A 15,253-nucleotide genomic window follows, 5' to 3' on the forward strand; every position below is an offset into this window, starting at 1 on the left:
ATGGTGATATGGTTCCGGAATGGGTATGTGAATTTCCGTTATAACTTCCGGTTCCCTAATTGTCTTGGGTTTCTCTGTGTGTAACTGCTCTTCTTGCCTATTCCAATATTTCTTTAATTGAGCAATATTCGCCCACCGATCCGGTTTGGCGTGATCGATGGGTCTTATCTTAAAGGGGCCACCTGCTGCTTTAGGCATCTCCACGACTTGCCATATCTCCTGTCCCCAGAGATCGTGGATTTTGTTTCTGCCTAACGGGTGGCTACGCAGTAATACCCTGTCATTCAGTTTGAGTGGCGGGTCCTTCGTCTGTATCGGCGGTTCCCTTCGCCGAGATTCATGTTCTAGTCTTTCCTGTACTACCCTGTACATTTCTCTAATTCTTCTCATATGTTCATTCACATATTCCAGTGCGGTGTATGAGCCAGTCATACTCTCCCTTTTTCCTAGGAACAAATCAAGAGGGAGTCGAGCCTCTCGTCCGAACAGCAACATGTATGGCGTAAAGCCGGTTGTGGCATGGGGTGTGCAGTTGTATAGATATACCAACTCTGGGAGAAAATCAGGCCAACGTTTTTTCTGTTCAGGTTCTAGCGTACGCAGCAAATCATGCATGCTGCGGTTGAACCGTTCACACTGTCCGTTTCCCTTCGGATTAAATGTGGTTGTTCTAGATTTGTTGATCCCGTAGTGGCTGCACAGTTGGTTAATTACTTCTGACTCGAAAGCCCTTCCTTGGTCAGAGTGTAATTGTCTTGGTATGCCATATTTGATGAACCAATGTTCTAATAAGACCTTTGCCACTGTTTTGGCAGTCTGATCTCGTGTGGGCACCGCCACAGTCCATTTGGTGAATACATCAGTCATTACCAACACATGTTCCGTCCCATCCGATGATTGCTCCAACGACGTAAAGTCCATAGCCACAATCTCTAGTGGTTTTGTCGCCAGTAGGTGTCCTGATGGCTGTCTCATTTTGACAACTGGCATTTTCGCATGCTGACACCTCACACAAGCCTCACAATGGCGTTTGACCTCCATTTCCATATTGGGCCAGTAACACCTCCGTCGTAATATTTTGTGCGTCCTGTCCTGACCCTGGTGTCCTGCCCTGTCATGTGCCAACCTTAGCACTTTTTCTCGTAATTGTCCCGGCACCACCACCTGGTGTATTGTGCCATCAATTTGGTCATGAATTCTCCGTATGAGAACACCATCCTCTATACTGAGACGGTCCCACTGACTCAGTATTTTCTTTGTTTCTCGACCAAATTGTTCTCTTTCCCTTCTTCCTGGGAATTTTTGTTCCTGGACGTATTTCAATAGCGGTTGTAAGCCACTATCCGTTCTCTGGGCATCTCTTATCTTTTTGTGATTAAGGCAAATAAAATCACCACTGTCCATATGTTCGGGTTCCGTGGATATGTGCTCCACCCCGGTCTGCCCGTTCTGCATCACTTGTACCCCATGAGGGATATCTGTTGACGCTCTGACCTCACATATTCCTGTCAGTGTTTCTTCCTCATCACCCGGTCTCTCGTAAGGATTCCTTGATAACGCGTCAGCATTACCATTGGACTGCCCTGGGCGATATTTTCTCTCCAGGTCAAAGAGTGCCAATTCTGCTGCCCATCGCTGTTCGATGGATCCCAACTTTGCTGTAATTTGAAGTTCTTTTTCAATATCTGATAATTTTTCTAGTTTGCCAACACTGTTCTGTTGTCCACTATTTTTATTTACTTCTTCCGATAACAGACACTCTAAAGATGAACATTTCTCCTGTGCTTTTAATTTGCATGAACTTTCCCTATCCAGTTTCCTGGTTAACATTGAGATCTCATTCTTAAGTCTACCAATTTCTTCCTTATCATCATTTTTCTTAGCCAACAAATTGTTCACTTGAAACTTTTCAACATTCAAGTTCATTTCACAGGTCATTTTTTTCATTAGTTGTGTTTTGCCTTTCTTTTTCTCCTTACTGTGTTTCTTTGTCATTTTGTTTACTAAGTCATTACCTCGCCGCTCTGTAGTCTTGACCTGCCGTACAGAGAGCGATCGTTTCACCGGACAGTGTTGTGCCATATGTCCGGGTTGTGAGCGGGACACGCAAATTGGTCGACCATCAGCCGTCCATTGGAGTGATGGACCGGCAGGTCGCGGCTGTCCAACCTGTCTCTGTTTTGTCCCGTTTTTGCCCTGATTCTCAGCTGTTGACCTGCTGTCTAACCTCTCCAATCGTTGGTCAACCTTAACCAGGTGGGCCAACAGTTGAGCCATCATGGTCTCCATCGTGTCGGCCCCTGTGGGTGGGGATTGTCTCTGTTCAGGCACAGAGACTTTGTCCACCGAACAGTTCGATTGGTCCTCATCCTCGGACCTGCGGATCGCTGAGTTCCTGACCTGAAGGAAGGTCAACTGCGGGTCTTTGTGGACCTCCTCTTTCAACTCTCTTCTTAGGATCGGGGTTGCTAGCCCCTCGATGAACTGGTCCCTCAGTAGGCGTACATCAATGTCCGGTATTTTGCACTTTACCGAATCAAAGGCCCCGTTCATCCGGTGTGAGTACTCCATCACACTCTCCGCCATTCTCTGCCTTAAGCCTACGAACACCGTTAGCAGTTGCAAACCCGACCGTCTCTCCCCAAAGGTCTCCATAATCAGATCTAGCACCTTATCTGGATCTGATTGGACGGTCCTATCGTGGCACTTAACCTCTGCCCTAACCGTTTCACCTATACTGCCCATCAGCAGTCTTAATCTTTCCTCTGGTGACATATGTCTCGAGGCCCAGGCCGCTTTGACCTCTTCACTGAACCTGTTGGTTAAAGTTGGATCTCCGTCCCCGTAAAATTTGTTAATATGGGACTCTCTGCGTAGGACCACTATATGGGTCTGCTTCTCGTCCAGAGTAGACATTTTCTTCCTTAAGTACTAAAAAAAAAGAGTTCTTTCTTACCGTGTGTGTATGAAAAATTTTTCCTCGTTCCTCAATTTTCACAGTTCCTGAATGTCCGAATTCACACACACACTAAACACAGTTATGCACAAGGTTGACTATAGGTGCCTTAAACGGCAAGTCTAGTTGAATTCACCCTGCTCGCAGCGCCAATTGTGACGAGCGAACATTTATCCTGCCGACAACGCCAATTGTAACGAGCCAACAGTTACCATGCTCGCAACGCCACATGTAATGAGACCTAATTGCCTGTAGTGCCACGTGTTAACGAGTTTAACCACTCATTCTAGACAACATTGACCACAGTATAGATACTCAAGATGCAGGTTCGCTATTGATCCTTTATTACATGAATCAAGAAATGCTTCATAATAACACAATAAATCAACAGGAATGCTTCTCAATAATAGTCTGAATCAACTGACCCCTAACAGTCCTTCACTAGGCTTCATATAACTGAATCCACATGTCTATAATCCTCCTTAACACAATACGGCTAACCCGTTCTATAACCGACTTGACATAGTCACACAGACTGACTGATCTAAGCGAGCGATGAAAGAGGCAAGAGCCTCGAAACGGGAAGAGAGAGGACGAGTTCTGCCGTCCCCTCCTATTTATGCCTTGAAATCGTAGTCGTACTTGTCTCCATTTCCGTAATCGATACTTGTAATCGATGTATCCGAATACTAATGTCGCAGTTTCTGACGTACCGTCCGATTCACTAAAACATCTGCGTCCCATCCATCAAAGTTGACAGCTCGTCTGAAACTTCTCGTACCGTTTCCCAAAATAGCACGCGTTGGCTTTGAGATTGTTATCAGACCGATCCAATAAGCCACCTGTTATGGTTGCGTCAGATTTCATACTGCGTCGCGGCTTCTCGTTCGTTATCATTTGTAACTGGTAGTTAGGCCTACCCCAGTTACATATATATACCGAGGGGTCTATGGGGGGGGGGGGGGTTATGACCCCTCCCTAACCCCCCCCCCCCCCTGCCTACGCCACTGATGACCTTGGTGAAGTAAAACGCCAGGACGCTCAAACTCCTCAACTTCCGGCAAGCCTGGAGATATTTCAAGATCAGTTTCAGATCTTTAAAGAAAAAAATTTAACCTTAGCGAGTTCGAAAAAAAATTACTTTTTTTGAAAAGAATCTATTTTTGCTAGTCGATATCACATTGCCCAACCTTCGCCCCTCACACCCCCCCCCCCCCACACACACACTCTTCTAAAATGTCAACCATGCTTTTTGTGGTGTTGATAGTCGAACTAGTTTCTATTTGAAAAGAATGGATTGGAGTTAATGATAAAGTAAACAGGAGGTTTTAGTGGTAATGAAGGTTCAATATAATAAATAAAGGTTGCTTGAACTTGTTATATTTTTTTGGGGCCAATTGATATATTGTGTGTGTAAATGTGTATATGAGTGTGTGTGCGTATGTGGGTGCATGTAGGTGTGTGTGTGAGAGTGTGTGAATATGTGTGGGTGTGAGTGTGATTGTGCGTTAGTGTGTGAGTACGTGCGGGTTGGGTGCGTCTAGGTGTGAGTGTGTGAGAGTGTGTGTGAACATGTGTGCTTGAGTGTGTGTGTGTGTGTGTGTTTGTGAATATGTGTGCGTGAGAGTATTGCGTATGTGTACGTGTGTATATGAGTGAGTGTGTGTGAGTGTGCGTGCGTGTGCGTGCGTGTGCTATTATGCTTCTTCGTGTGCGCGTGTGTGTGTGTGTGACTAGCTGTACGTGTAATAATGTGTGTGTGTGTGTGTGCAAATGATTGTGTGATTGAGTGTGAGTATTTTTGCGAGTGTATGTGTGCGTGTGCGCCTGTATGCATATGTTATTATGTATGTGAATATGTATAGAAACGTGTGGTTCTCCCTCTCACACCCCGCCTTCCACTCCATTAAATCGACGTTTAGGCGATGTACGAGAAAACCCTCTAGGTCACGATCTGACCATTACCTCCCTGTCCTGAATGCTCTCAAGGTTCTAGAACATTCGATTCCAGAGCCTTTTTTTTTACATCAGATTCGGTATAGCCGTAGGAAGTTTCTAGCCGAGTGCCATAGGTGTGTCTAGATCTATCAAAGTTTAATCTAACAGCTGTCACAGTTCACATCTTTTGGTGGCAGAGTGGAGGAGAATATGTATGTAAAGATAAACTCATTCCGACATCTAAACAAGGTTATAAAAATGTTTAGGTACTTTGTCTTAGCCAGCATTTTCCTGGACTCAAGGTTGTTTTATTGTTGTTGTTGTTTCTCTTGGCTTAAGATTGTTTTGAAAGTTGGAATTCTTGGAAATCAATAAACAATGCTGGCAGTTAAGAGATATCAATGACGTCATCCGTTGTGTAGATGAGTGCTTGGGAGGTGTAGTTGTACATGTGACGTCACATATTGTGTAGCTCAATGCGTGCGTATACGAGTGACGTCAATTATTGTGTATTGAGTGCCTGGATGCATACTTGTACAAGTGACGTCATGTGTTTGAGTAGCTAAGTGAGTGTATACGAGTGACGTCATCTATTTTGTATTGAGTACCTGGGCGCGTATACTTCATGTACGAGTGACGTCAAGCATAGTGTAGCTGAGTGCGTACGTGTACGAGTGACGTCATACATTGTATATCCTAGTTCCCCGGGGACGTGCTCTTGTACGACCGCCCCCCGCCGTCACAAATCTTTAGGTTAACAAACTGGTCCAACCTAATCCATAAACGTTGCTATTCTCTCATACCCAAATCTTTAGGTTAACAAACTGGTCCAACCTAATCCATAAACGTTGCTATTCTCTCATACCCAAATCTTTAGGTTAACAAACTGGTCCAACCTAATCCATAAACGTTGCTATTCTCTCATACCCAAATCTTTAAGTTAACAAACTGGTCCAACCTAATCCATAAACGTTGCTATTCTCTCATACCCAAATCTTTAGGTTAACAAACTCCCCCAACCTAATCCATAAACGTTGCTATTCTCTCATACCCAAATCTTTAGGTTAACAAACTCCCCCAACCTAATCCATAAACGTTGCTATTCTCTCATACCCAAATCTTTAAGTTAACAAACTGGTCCAACCTAATCCATAAACGTTGCTATTCTCTCATACCCAAATCTTTAGGTTAACAAACTCCCCCAACCTAATCCATAAACGTTGCTATTCTCTCATACCCAAATCTTTAGGTTAACAAACTCCCCCAACCTAACCCATAAACGTTGCTATTCTCTCATACCCAAATCTTTAGGTTAACAAACGCCCCCAACCTAATCCATAAACGTTGCTATTCTCTCATACCCAAATCTTTAGGTTAACAAACTCCCCCAACCTAATCCATAAACGTTGCTATTCTCTCATACCCAAATCTTTAGGTTAACAAACTCCCCCAACCTAATCCATAAACGTTGCTATTCTCTCATACCCAAATCTTTAGGTTAACAAACGCCCCCAACCTAATCTATAAACGTTGCTATTCTCTCATACCCAAATCTTTAGGTTAACAAACTGGTCCAACCTAATCCATAAACGTTGCTATTCTCTCATACCCAAATCTTTAGGTTAACAAACGCCCCCAACCTAATCCATAAACGTTGCTATTCTCTCATACCCAAATCTTTAGGTTAACAAACTCCCCCAACCTAATCCATAAACGTTGCTATTCTCTCATACCCAAATCTTTAGGTTAACAAACTCCCCCAACCTAATCCATAAACGTTGCTATTCTCTCATACCCAAATCTTTAGGTTAACAAACTCCCCCAACCTAATCCATAAACGTTGCTATTCCCTCATACCCAAATCTTTAGGTTAACAAACTGGTCCAACCTAATCCATAAACGTTGCTATTCCCTCATACCCAAATCTTTAGGTTAACAAACTGGTCCAACCTAATCCATAATCGTTGCTATTCTCTCATACCCAAATCTTTAGGTTAACAAACTCCCCCAACCTAATCCATAAACGTTGCTATTCCCTCATACCCAAATCTTTAGGTTAACAAACTGGTCCAACCTAATCCATAAACGTTGCTATTCTCTCATACCCAAATCTTTAGGTTAACAAACTGCTCCAACCTAATCCATAAACGTTGCTATTCCCTCATACCCAAATCTTTAGGTTAACAAACTGGTCCAACCTAATCCATAAACGTTGCTATTCCCTCATACCCAAATCTTTAGGTTAACAAACTGGTCCAACCTAATCCATAAACGTTGCTATTCTCTCATACCCAAATCTTTAGGTTAACAAACTCCCCCAACCTAATCCATAAACGTTGCTATTCTCTCATACCCAAATCTTTAGGTTAACAAACTCCCCCAACCTAATCCATAAACGTTGCTATTCTCTCATACCCAAATCTTTAGGTTAACAAACTGGTCCAACCTAATCCATAAACGTTGCTATTCTCTCATACCCAAATCTTTAGGTTAACAAACTGGTCCAACTTAATCCATAAACGTTGCTATTCTCTCATACCCAAATCTCTAGGTTAACAAACTCCCCCAACTTAATCCATAAACGTTGCTATTCTCTCATACCCAAATCTTTAGGTTAACAAACTGCCCCAACCTAATCCATAACTGTTGCTATTCCCTCATACCCTGCTCGCTGCCTAGACCATCCACACAAAAAGACATGATTGTTTCCCTCGTTCCTGTAGTCAACATCGCTTCCATCCACATCACTAGTTACCCTGTCGTCTGCTAGCCAAACAAGTCAACATCGGTGCGTGATGCTCACTCCTGCTAATAAGTCCTTTCTTTTCTTACACCCCCCCCCCCCTATTTCCTTATTCAAGTCTAGCGTTTGGCTGCGTGTTGACGTTCCCCAATAAGGTCAATTTCAGTCGTCTCCCTTGGCTATCTCTGACGGGTAATGTAACGTAAAGTGGTTAACGCCCTTTTAAATGGTCACTTTCTCAGAGAAAGACGTGTTCCATTTATATTGTGGCTTTCACTTCTATGCCACCTTTCTTTTTTTCTTAAATTCAAACCATCGCTCAGAGTGGGTGTGGGAGTGGATGGGGAGATAATAAAATCGATTGAGGCAGGATTGAGATAAGACAGAATCGAACTCAAGAGAACATTAAAGGTGTATCATTATAAAAAAATCTAACCCTCCCCTTTCTAGTTTTTAACTCTCTCCTTTTTTCTACAGGAATTCATATCAAGAAAAATGTTTTGACCGTAAAAAACAAACAAGTGAATGTATTCAGACCCATACAAATCAATGAAGAATTCTAGTTCTATTTGCATTGGTTCTTTAGTAAACAGAATATAACATGAATATAAACAAGTGGTTCTGATTCTGATTTCGATCGAACTCAAGGGGTTCGGTGAGTAGGCCTAATTCTCTGTGGTTCGCCGGAGGCCAAGATGTACGGTTCATTTTGTGCACCAGTAAAATATATAGGTCTACCTATGTTTTGAATTTTTTTTTTTTAAATTATGTTTCCTGTTATAAGAGTTCAGTGAATGCGCATTTGAAGCTGGTGAGGTTCGGTACCTCCAAAAAGGTTAAGAACCACCTATCTAAACGTTATTGTCATATCAAATTATTACCAAGCGTCATATTCGGATCAAAATTTTGTATGCTTTAAAAAATTACGAACATACTGAAAAATATTTTAATAAGAAAATATGTAAGTTAAAAGCCCACGCCAGCATATTTGAGTTGTTTGTTTAGTAAGCGTATGTGAGTTGTATTTTTGGTAAGCGTACGTGAGTTGTATGCTTGGTGAGCGTACGTGAGTTGTATGCTTGGTAAGCGTACGTGAGTTGTATGCTTGGTAAGCGTACGTGAGTTGTATGTTTGGTAAGCGTATGTGAGTTGTATTTTTGTAAGCGTATGTGAGTTGTATTTTTGTAAGCGTATGTGAGTTGTATGTTTAGTAAGCGTAGGTAAGTTGTATTTTTGTAAGCCCATGTGAGTTGTATATTTGGTAAGTGTATGAGAGTTGTATTTTTGTAAGCGTATGTGAGTTGCATGTTTGGTAAGCGTGAATGAAAGTTTCGAAGAAAACCGAATTGTTGTATGGAGGAACTACGGAAGAAAAGAAGATTGATATTTCTTATATTTAAAGATAAGATTAAACCCTTCCTGTTGACCAGTTGGCTTATGCCTCTCGCTGCCCAGCAGATTGGAAACTTGTTCTGCCTCCATAGGGCTTTTTATTTGATTCTTTTCAAGAGTTTAAAAAAAATGTATCAGGTTCAATCCGATGAATTTGTTTCGTAAAAGATTGATTCAAGTATCCCCGAGTAACGTACACGAGTATTGCAGTAAAGTAGTTCCCCCTTAAGATTAAACATAACAGGGTACAAAATTGATTCAATCACCCCAAATATATTATTGTAGTAAAGTAGATCCCATATATGTAGCTTCATAAGATTTAACATAACAATTACAAGATTGATTCGATGACCCTAAATAAAATATGTCCTTAAATTAGATACCCAATCTGTACCCTCATAAGATTTAACATCACATTTACTAGATTGATTCGATCACCCCACATAAAATGTATGGCAGCACAGTAAATCCATTATCTGTACCCTTTTAAGATTTCACATAACAGTCAGAAGATTGATTCAATCACCCCACATAAAGTATAGCAGTTAAGTAGATCCCCCCTAAGATTTAACACAACATTTACAAGGTTGATTCAATCACCCCACATAAAGTATGGGAGTAAAGTAGATCCCCAATCTGTACCCCATCAAGATCTAACATACCAGCTCACATAACGTATGACAGAGTCCAATGTACCGGCCAGGTATTGAAACATTCACAATTTTATTTACACGTTTTCATATTTTAAAAAATATAAATTCTAAGTTTTTAAAAACACAACCCACAAGAAATGGACTAATAGAATATCTTCATTGAATAAAAAGCACACAATATAATATTTTATCAATTCAACAATAATAATTGGAAAAACAACTATCAAAACTATATTTAATATATCTCTTCTCCTAAACTTTAATCAGGCATGCCCTAAGCATCGGTTAGGGTGGGGCTTGGTTGGGATGAAGAAAGCTTGACAAATAAAATTAGGAATAAAATTTGGAACATACGCCTATCAAAAGTAAAAACAAAATGTTTTGCATATTCGTGATTTTGGTATATAGTATTTTATGTTCTTGATGAATCTGAATGTGTATTTGTATACCTGTGTTGGGATCTCAGCTTACATAAAATATAAATATCAAGACCCCACCCCCACCCTATATCTAGCAACATCCCCCCCTCATACCTAGCATCAAACTAAAGAGCTATATCCTTTCATCCATGAAGTTAACTATTTGAATAGGATACAACGGCTTTGTGTAATATCGCTATGATTTGAATATTTAAGTGTGTGTTGGTGTGTTTATAACGGAGGATGGTAGTAGCCACAACTTCCGGCTTTTTTCTGCACACAAAAGACACCATCAGAAAAACCCGGATGTACTCGGGATCGACGTGTTGAGAAAAGCTGAGCTGTGATTGGTTAGCAGCAGCCCGGCTACCACGCGAAAGAGCTTTAATTGGATCCTCCGATTAAAAATATCCTAAAATAAAATATTAAAGTGCGTTAATTATGGGATATTTCATTTTACCAAACCACTTTCATCTTCAATATCGGCAGAGGTATAAGGAGATCGTTTGGGTAAAAACCACTTTTCTAAGCAGTTATTTTTAAATACTTGAACTATAGCAAAATAGAGTTTAAAATATACGAGCAATAACGAACTGAGTGTGTGATTTATGACGATGTCTGTAATAATCTTCTACGTAAAACTGCGGAGATTTTCTGATAAAATCCCATCTAGGAAGATTGGCATTTATATTTTTTTACACAATGCCTCATGGAAGCGTCTCCTAATGAGAAGGGCAACGACCTCTATACCTGGTTGTTTAGGTGCTTCGAGTTCTGGAAAACTTTAATTTAAATATAGATAACTGAATCAATTGTATTGGCACAAATTTATAATATCGACACGCGAAAAAAATTGGGGCGGGGTTGAGATGTCTGCTTGTGTCTGTGGTAGTGTGTTGTTGTGTTGTTGTGGTCTATCCATAACAACAAAGTAACGACACAGTTTTGAGTTAATTTCATATTTAGGACTACCATTTTGATGAGTGTTATGTTAAGATGCTTATGATATCTTTGGCCAAACGAAAAGGTATTGTATTACATAAATTAAAAATGAATGGATTCGTTGTTGATAAAATATAATATTTATATATTGTTTTTAAAGTAATAATATCTTAATATTCTCCTTACATTCGTGTTAAAAATCAACTATATTTGATTACGACGTAATAAAAAAATTCGTTTTGTGTCCTTATTTTGTAAATAAATTGCTCATTAACCGATGACGTAATTTGTAATTAAACTGATAACTTATTCAAGACTAAGCGTCCAGCAAATTCCACTATGTCTAGACAACTGGCCGTATAATCCCTTCAACCCTCTTCCCCCCCCCCTCCACCGTGTGGTCAAGTGTCCAGTCTGACATCTCAACCCTTACCTAAATGACCTAACAGCACACGCGTGAGTAGTCAACGAAAATTTTTTTCTCGCTCACGAGCAAATCGCTTCTTCCTACGTCTCTAACCAGACCGTAGATGTTCGCTCGTCTAATGCGGTCTTAGAGCCATTTAGCCTCAGCATAAAGACTTCATCTCAGATGGGGAAACCTCGTGTTTTATATGCATGAGGCCGAGGGCGATTAGGGCGCTAATAAGGAAGTCTACGGGATATGTCGTGGCGGTTTCTCGCTAGAAAGGATCTGTCTTTTAATTTCTCGTTCTCTCTGTTTCCTTATCCATGTCTCTTCCTTTCTCCCTCTCTCTCTCTCCATCTCTAACCCTCTCTCTCTATCTCTATAATCCCTTTAACGCTTAGTTTTTACCTCCTTCTTCTTCCAAATCGTAATCGCTTTTGACGAAAATTAATAATTGAACAAGAATATAGAGAACAATCTAAGAGTAGATTTAAAAGAATAAAATTGCTCCAAACAGTAGTTGTTACTACATTTTCTTAAATCAGATACCCTTACATATATATATATATATATATATATATATATATATATATATATATATATATATATATATATATATATATATGTATACATATATATGTATACATATATATGTATATATATATATATATATATATGTATACATATATATGTATACATATATATATATATATATATATATATATATATATATACCTTTCACGTGCGTATATCTTTATATCTATAAAAGCAAAATGGGGGATGTTTGTTTGTTACTCACACCCCTTAGATCGTGTACTTGCAGGTAATTTGCAGGGAAATTGTTCTTGACAAAGTTTGCTGTTCACTCTCTTTTTAACCGGAAAATTAGAGTCAACACAATAATCGCGTTTTAAGTGACCAACAACTCACCTAAACTGAACGGGGCTTTATATAAACGTTTCCTTTTTTTAAGTGCTTAATTAGATCGACCACTTGCAGATGCGACAAAAAAGTTTAAATTTGGTAAGGAGATAGCTCTGGTGCCGTAGGCACCTGGAAAAATACCAGATTCTCATAAATATAAAATAAAGGGATTAATAATAGAACGTTTTAACTCCTACATTTTAAACATTATACGGATGTAACGGCGTTAGGAATCCAAACTTTTAAATTCCCACGACCTTTGACCACAGACAAAAATAAACGAAGAAAACTTTTGGATAAAAGAAATGTTCCTTTCAAATTTATACTAAACTGTGTTCCAATAGGTATGAAAATTCATCAAATTAAACGAGTTCTACCGCTTAATTATTCTTACATAAAGGGGTATAACCGCGTCAAAAATTTCATCTTTTAGTTTCCACAGGTCTATGATTACAAAAAAAAAACGATTATAATAAGCAGATTTAAAAAAAAAAGAATTATTGCCTTTTTTACACAATTTTCAGTTCGGGTGAAAAATACACCATCTCTAATAACTTATAATTTAGAATGCCACATGCAAAACCTACTAAGTTTACTTTTAGAAATAAATTTATATTTTTTATAGCATTCTGTTGAAATGCTTTCTTGACAATACAAAAACCAACGCGTTTTGTTTGGAAATATAGTTTTTTCATTTAATTACTAAATGAACAATTTACGTTCATCTCAATGAAACTGTATAATCCTACAAAATAAATACTACATAAATTATTATTACTATTTAAATATTAATACAATTTTTTTTTAAACATAAGAATGCCATATATATAGATGTTTGAAAGTGAAGAATGTTTGATTTGATATCTCATGGTACTCAGCATACCAGTCAGGCTGCTTATATTATTTATAATATTTTTTTCTTAAATCCCAAATTTATTTCAGCTCTACTTAAAAGCCTAAACCTTCATGCCGTTAAAAAAATCCCTAGAATCACCATTTAATAACACATTTGCATTTTCAGTTTTAAAAATAAAATTGTAATTAGACGTTTCGTAATAGATCTATGTATAAATAAACCATCTTAAATGAACGAAAGTAGGCAAGAAGTAAGAAAGAAGTATTACTATTGTAAATCTGTATCAGTCCTCACAAGCCGATGATGAAAACTGTAATACTAAATAAACATTCATAGCAACCCGACGCAGTTAATTACATGTCTGAGGAAAAAAAAAAAGAGAAAAAGAAATTAAAAATCACACAACCTATACACATTGTTAAGATGCAAATCACAGAACTAGAAACCTCACATATTCCCACACCCATTTCTAAATTTGTATGCCCCCATGCAGAGGTGTAGCGAGGGAGGGGGGTGCGGACCGCACCGGGTGACACCATTTGGGGGGGGGGGTGGCACCAAGGCAAAAAATAGTAAAATATATAGAGAAAACTTGAGGGGGAAGTTTGATGGGGGTGGGGTGCAAATCGTAAATTTGAGTGGGGGGGGGGCAAATCGAAAATTTGAAAGTTTGTCCCATGGGAAGGTTCCCTACGCCTTGGGGGGAAGGGGGGTGACACCATTAAGTGCCGCACCGGGTGACACACGTCCTCGCTACGCAACTACCCCATCACCCCTCCTCTTTCTCGACTTTAACAGTTTTCAATAGCACATACTTACTATTTCCTACCTCCATTTGTACACATCTATATACTACTAAAAGTCAAGTTTCGTTTACATGTTTGAATATTTATTTTTTTGTTTTTTTGTTTGTTTGTTTGTTTGCCTGATCAAGTATCCTGATATGTTCGGCTCTATCTGGAGAGCTGTAAAATAGTATGTAGGTAGAGAATAATTTTTTTAATGCAGACAGACTGTTAATCACAAATTTATTTAAAGACGTTAATTAATTTATTGATTTATTCATCGTTAAATTAACCGTATTTTTTAAAAAATGTTAATACTTTGAATAAACTTTGTGGGGATAGTGACGTCCCTTGATAGTGACGTCAGAGTTTTTTGTTGACTCTTTAGTACAATAAAATGGCGGCGTCTATCGAAGAAAATTGTGTTCCCATTCCAAAGTTTAACGCGTTCTAAATCTAATTTTCTGTCGGTCATAACTTAAACAATACGTCCGTTTGCTGTATTTATTACGTTCCAACACTTATATCAATTTTCAACTGTCTTTTTTTATTTAGTTTTACAATAAATTTCTCTAGATCTAAAGATCAGCTGTCGAAGGAAATTTATGAATCTAGCCTAGATCTAGATCACTAAACTCAATGTAAATTCTAAATCTAGACTTAATGTAAATTCTACATCTAGAATCTATTTCAGGCCATTAATACATCTAGAATCTATTTCAGGCCTTAATTATTTTATATAAATCTTTGTTTGGCTAATTTAAGATAAAATTTAATTTGAAAGTTACTACTTCTAGACTAGACGCTCGAAATCAAGTTGCATCAAAGTATAGTATAAAAATTCATTTGTGACGTCAGGAGTAAATAGCTAAGTTTGTAGCGTTGTCCGCTCTCATGCGAGTGGTACAGGTTCTAGACCAATATGTCAATGATATTTTTTTTCAATTTTTTTTTTTTTAGATGTTAATGATAAAAAATGATTTTTTTTTTTCAATTTTTTTTTTTAGATGTTAATGATAAAGTTGCCTATCTGAACTTGGCAGGATACAGGGCAGGTGAAGTAGAGTTCATCTGTTTCTTTGTCCTAACCATATGAAAGGATAGTGTGGTCAGAGACATGCTCGGCTGGAATCGTTTTTTAAACGATAAAAACATGTTGTCTGAGACTTGGCGGGACACTGGGCAGGTGAAGTAGAGTTGAGTAGGTCACATGTGACGTCAGTATATGAAGGGATA

The 15,253-nt window shown here is 38.8% G+C and overlaps 1 protein-coding gene across 1 annotated transcript in view; it reads left to right on the top strand.

Annotated features, from left to right (window-relative positions):
* LOC131937635 (neuronal acetylcholine receptor subunit alpha-10) overlaps nt 1-15,253 on the top strand; it is a 98,313-nt gene that overhangs the window by 43,657 nt on the left and 39,403 nt on the right. The gene's annotated exons all lie outside the window — the stretch shown is intronic.

Source organism: Physella acuta, unplaced genomic scaffold (assembly GCF_028476545.2).
Source record: "Physella acuta isolate Inbredline_101_S28 unplaced genomic scaffold, ASM2847654v3 ptg000215l, whole genome shotgun sequence".
NCBI lineage: Eukaryota > Metazoa > Mollusca > Gastropoda > Physidae > Physella > Physella acuta.